The following is a 6,000-nucleotide window of genomic DNA, read 5'->3' on the forward strand; positions in this document are numbered from 1 at the left end:
TGCTGGCCCCACATTCTCTGTGTACAGAGGGAAACTGGAAAGATGCTAAAATGATGAAAATTTTCCATCTTTCTACTGTGTTGCTGTCCTCAGGAGGCCAAAATAATTGAAAGTTGTTAAACAGGGAGCAATAAGTTACTGCTTTAATTTTTGGTTGGCACCTCGCGATAAATAAGCAGGGTTTTGGGTTGCAGCTTGGGCACTTGGACTCTAAAAGGTTTGCCATCACTGAGCTAGGGAGTAGAGGGTCTTAGACTGACCCATGGTAGTCAGGTACACCCTTATGGTGCACTTTTTAAGTGTTTTTTTTTAACTATTTTCGGGGCAGGCTTAAGACCGCCTTACACTCTTCTCTCAGACACCCCAAATTGGTTGAGCATGCGTGCACATTTGGATAAGAAAAGACAGAAGACTGAAGTTCCGTTTTATCTTAGGTTCATGCTCTTAACTTGCCGAACAGAAAAAAGAGATGAACTGCGTTTATTTCCTGATTACATAGCTTCTTATGCCCATAGGAAAAGGTGTGGTTACATACATTAAAATCATTATAATTGGTTATAGCTAAGCATATATGTCTGGCCCCCCCACCCCTGCTGATTGGTCCTCAAAACTAAGCCTTGGTTGCTATGCCAGGGGAATTTCCAGTCACCGTTGTCTACAGTAAATTGACCACTAGTCTGGATGCTGATGCTATTCTTATCAAACATCTGCTCTTCCATCTTCTGCTTTCCATCACAAGACTTGAGTTCCGCTGACAGTTGCATGTCTGGTTAAAACTGATGTAAGGGAAAAGCTCTGTATTTCTCAACAGACAAAGTACAAAATATAGGGCAAAGGGCACATGTATACAATCATAAGGCATATAATCATTAGAAGCATATATAATCATTATCTCGACCCTCACAATTCCCCCCTAAATACTGAGCTTTTCCCTACACTTCACTAGGGTCCATCTTCACCTGTAGGCTGTCCATGTGGTGGGAAAGGGGAGGGGATCACTTCACTGAGTCATCGACCCAACATGCCCTTGTGACACTGGATCGATTTCTCAGCACTAACCTAGCTAACACATGGAGTCCTCCTTCTTTCCCTTACACCAGAGCTTCTGCTATTGGGGAGGGGGCTGAGTATTCCGAGATCACAATGGCAGGTAGGTCATCTATCGGGGAAGAATTTGGGTGTTCCAGAACTGGAACATCAGGCTGTTCTGACAGAACTAAGATCTCAGGCAAATCGGGCAGATTTCTATTCCTCATGGACATATAACAAACAGACTGTTTATCAATATTCGGAAAAACTCCTTTAACCTTGTTATTCGCAATTTTCTTGGCCAACCTCTTGTATAATGGTATACAACAACATAAGAGAAATAGAGCCAGGATGAACATCCCGAGTAGTACCAATCCTATCTGTTGGAAGAGGGCCTTCCACCCCCCTGCCCAGCTAGTAAACCATGCTGCCCAGGAGGTATCTACTCCTGCATTTTCCTTCATCTCGGCCACTAATGCTGTGATTTTCTTTATTGCTATCAGTGTTTTACCACCTGCACCTGAATTCTGAGGGATATAAGTACAACAGTCTTCTCCTATCATTCCACACACTCCGCCTTTTTCTGCGAGTATCATATCTAGGGTCATTCTATTTTGTAAAGTCATTCTAGTATTGGGGCCCAGTTCTTCCACAATACTGGTGAAAGCATCCCTACTGTAATTCACAAACCTCTGTTCATTATAGTAAACGTAATTTATCCAGTCCACATTTTTGTTGATTTGCACTTGGGGGATTATGGAAGCAAATCCGGCTGCAATCTGATCCTGAGCCTTGTATCGGTCTGGGACCCCCCTTGGGACACCAATACTATCTATGTAAACATCAGGGTCTTGTCCATAATCAGTGTTACTTAGTGACCTTTTCATCTTTACCGGTTCATTTTTATAAGTCGGATCCCAAGGTAACATCAAGAAAGGCAGGACTAATTTAACCAGAGCACATTGACCCCTCCATGATTGGGGGAGGCGGTTCCTCAGCTTACCATTCCCACAAAGCCAAAAGACATCATAAAGAAAAGAAGTATGGTCGGACAATAAATCTGGGTCTATGGTGACAATCTCTTGGCAGAAACCTTTTTCAAACACCCCTAGGGGAGTTTTGGCATTAGTGATGTCAGAGGATACACAGGTATAGTTCCCCTGCTCAACCCAGATTTCACCTGGGGGTCTTACCTTAGACTTAATATGAACCAGAGGTAGATATTCCAAACACTCAGAAGTATTCTGGCCCTTTAAAAGTTTCATCAAACAGGTTAGTTTATCTATGTGTGGGATCACATAAGGTTGAGTGGTTAGATGAGGATTCGCCCCTGCACAAGCTATGCATCCGACTGACATGTTGTGTGCTTTTACAGTATACCTTACCCATTCTAGCCATAAGTTCTTTCTTGGGACGACTTGAGTTTCCATAGAGAAAACCTCTTCCCATTTTAACCCGGGAACTGGTATTACCTCGCTTACTACTTTCTGTAGTTCGTGATCTGCTCCTGCTACGTAGTTCACTGGGGCACTTGTGGGTCTCAATTTGGCGTCCCGCAATTCAAACATCCCAAGCTTCCCATTTAGCGTCCCCCTGTAACATCCTAGCACATATTTACCTAAATCTCCTGGGGAAGGCATCGTGATGCTTATAAACAAAGGAAGACAGTTGCCTGGGTGTTTACATGATCTAGTTGGGAACCCCCCCTAGATACAGAGTCATCCGATCAAGAAGGGATTTGCCATGTTTGTCTGTCCTTGCCAACCCTTCTTGGGGTCTATATCCCCACTTTTTCCCTGTGTTCCACCCTACATCTGACCATGAGTTACAGTTCTCATTCCCGGGACGGGTTACGCAAATATAAAACTGTGCTTCGCCCTTGTACTGGTATAATGGATCTCATCTAATGTCCTCTGTCCCTCGACAATCTACGACATCACAAAAGTCAAAGAAATACTCTTCATATGGGGCCGTGGTGTGTACCCAAAAAATTGTAATTTGGCAATTATCTGTGATTATTAAACAACTTAAACAGAAAAGGATATAGAGCTTCATTTTGTCTTCCCCTTGCAGTGTGATGCGTGCATCCAGGTGGGTTTCCCTTCAAGTTTCACCGCTGTTGGCGTTACCAGGACCACTGTGTAAGGTCCCTCGAATCTGGGTTGGAAGCAATCTTTTCCTAATATACTTCTTCACATACACTTGATCACCTGGTTGGAAGTTGTGAACTATGTCACCTGATGACTCTGGAAGAGAAGCAACAACTGCAGCATGCAGACAGTCTTATCATGTTTACTTATCACGGGAAAAATTGGTGGTTTGCCAAACAAAATCTCCTAGGGGGTGAGACCGTGTTTGGCCTGGGCAGTGTGTCGGACATGATACAGAGCAATGGGGAGCAATTCTGGCCAGGGGAGGGGACTATCCTGGGTCATTTTGAGTAACTTGTTCTTTAGGGTACCATTCATCCTCTCTACCTTTCCTGAACTCTGTGGGTGGTATGGTGTGTGTAGGCCCAAATCTACTCCCAACATGTTCCATAATTCTCTGAATATCTAAGAAGAAAAAGCAGGGCCCTGGTCTGACTCTATGACTTGTGGTACTCCAAATCTGCAAACTGTCTCAGTGATCAGTTTCTTTGCTGTAGTTTTTGATGTCATGTTAGCTACTGGGTACGCCTCTGGCCATCCGGAGAACATGTCTACTACCACGAGTACATATTCGTGTTTTCCCTCCTTGGGTAACTGGATGTGATCCACTTGGATCCTTTGAAATGGGTACTCTGGTCTGGCAAGGTGCTGTTGGGGTACTTTTGCTGTAGGGGCGGGATTGCAAGTGGCGCATAAGGTACAGGCCTGGTTGTATGCAGCAATGGCAGGTCTGATTCCTGAGGCGTAATAGATTCTCTGGATGCAGGCATAGGCTTGGTTCTTTCCCCGATGTGTGGCTCCCTTGGTGTATATATATAAACGTTGTCATCTAGGTGCTTCTCTTAGACCTTTAGAATCCTTTGGGATTCTCTACCTTTTTTTATGTGTCTGATCAAACTTATCCCTGGGGATCACGAGGAAGGCATGCACAAATCTTACACTAACCTTCCCAGCCTCTAGGCCTGACCTGACTCTCCTATCCCCACAAATACAGTACATCAGACACTGCTAATACAGGGTTACCTGTGCTGTCAATGTTAAAAAAAGGTCATTGTCTTGTTGCACCAACCGTAGGTAAAGTCTCCTACCCTGGGGGCATCCTGGTCACCCCTACAAATACAATAATACTCATGGTTGGGGTGTCCCTGAGCATACAGTCAGTCAGAAGAGACCAGCTAGCAGGAAGAATAAGTAACATGGAATAGAAAGCTTGGAAGCATGCTGACTTCCCTCTTGCTTCACAGACGTGGCACTGGTCAGCAGGACTTAAAAAGGACCGTCGTAACAAAGCTCCAGACTCTCTCTCTAGTGTCTCTTTACCACCACGTAGTCTCCAGGCTCCAGGTTATACATCCTGAGGTCTCTGTCTGGATCTGAAAAAGGAATCAGAAACACTTTTGCCGACCTTTTCCAAGGCCTGGCTCAGCTGTGTGGCTTGTTCCACCTGGTTTCCTGCCATCAGCTATAGGGTCTGTGGGAAGTAGGGGCCTAGTCTGGGTGCGCAGCCAAAAAGTACTTCAAAGGGGGCAATCCCATATTTCTGTTGGAGGTGGTCCTAACTGAATGGTGGGCAGCAGGAAAGCACTCGCCTGTTCTACACCCAGGAGGGACAAGGTTTCAGGTCTTTACCTGTCCAGTGAAGTTGGTTCTGCGACTGGACTCTATGGTCTCTGGAAGTCCAAACCTGCAGAAAAATCTCACTCACCAACTTCTTGGCTGCGGCTCTGGCAATAGCCTTGGTCATGGCAGAAGCTTCTGGCCACCCTGGAAAGAGATCAATGCACACAGGCACGTATTCCTACGTACCACTTTTTGATAGCTGGATAAAATCCATCTGCAGTCTTTGGAAGGGATACAGCAGCTTGGGTGTCACCTTCTGTGGGGTCTTTTCCACCTTACCCGGATTGTGGCGGGCACAGACTATACAGGCTTTCACTAGTCTAGTGACAGGGGTAGTAATGCCGGGGCAAACCACTTGCGGTTTATAAGCACTAGCATGGCCATTTTGGATATGTGTGTGTTTCCGTGGGCTACTTGACTTACTGTCGGGTGCAGGGCTCCGGGCAGGCACACCCTCTCCCAGCATCCAGGTCCCATCGTCATCTGGGCTCCAGCTTTCCTCCACACTTCCTTCACTTCTGATGACACTCGGGCCACCAGGGACTGGAACACCTGTGGATCAAACTTTTAGCTCAGAACTCACCGCTGAGACTTCAGGACAGTCTCTGGGCTCCATCTGTGCAGCTGCCTTCACCATCCCGTCAGTCACATCCTTGCCCTTGGCTTGTGGAGTTACCAAATTGTGTGTGCTTTTGCTTTTACTATCCCCACCTCTTTTGGAAGTAAGAGAGCATCCATGAGCTCTTTGATCAGTGTGCCATGCTTAAAGGGGGTCCCTGCAGAGGTGAGGAAATCTCCAGCCTTCCATAAGGGTTCATAGTCGTGTTTAGACCCCAGGACTATACCTTGAGTATAGATGTTTGCCCTTCTACCTTCCACCAGCTGTAGCACTTCCCTGAGTGCCGTCACTTCACCTCCTGCGCTGACCTGTGTGGAGGGAGTGGTTCTGCTTGTACTACCTCATGTGCGCCACTGACCACTGTATATCCAGTGTAGAACCGTCTGTCTTCTCCTGCAGACCTGGAGCCATCTATGAGAAAAAAACTCAACATCTGGGTTAATCACCCTTCTCTCCCCCCTCTCTGAATCCTGGAAGACTGGCTATAGAATGAAGGATTCAGAGCTGTGCACCTTATCAGTGTATCCTGGGGAATCAGGAGTGCACACTGGAGTCTTAGCTGTCTGGCCTTTCTTCAGATGT

Source organism: Engystomops pustulosus, chromosome 1 (genome assembly GCF_040894005.1).
Source record: "Engystomops pustulosus chromosome 1, aEngPut4.maternal, whole genome shotgun sequence".
NCBI classification, from domain to species: domain Eukaryota; kingdom Metazoa; phylum Chordata; class Amphibia; order Anura; family Leptodactylidae; genus Engystomops; species Engystomops pustulosus.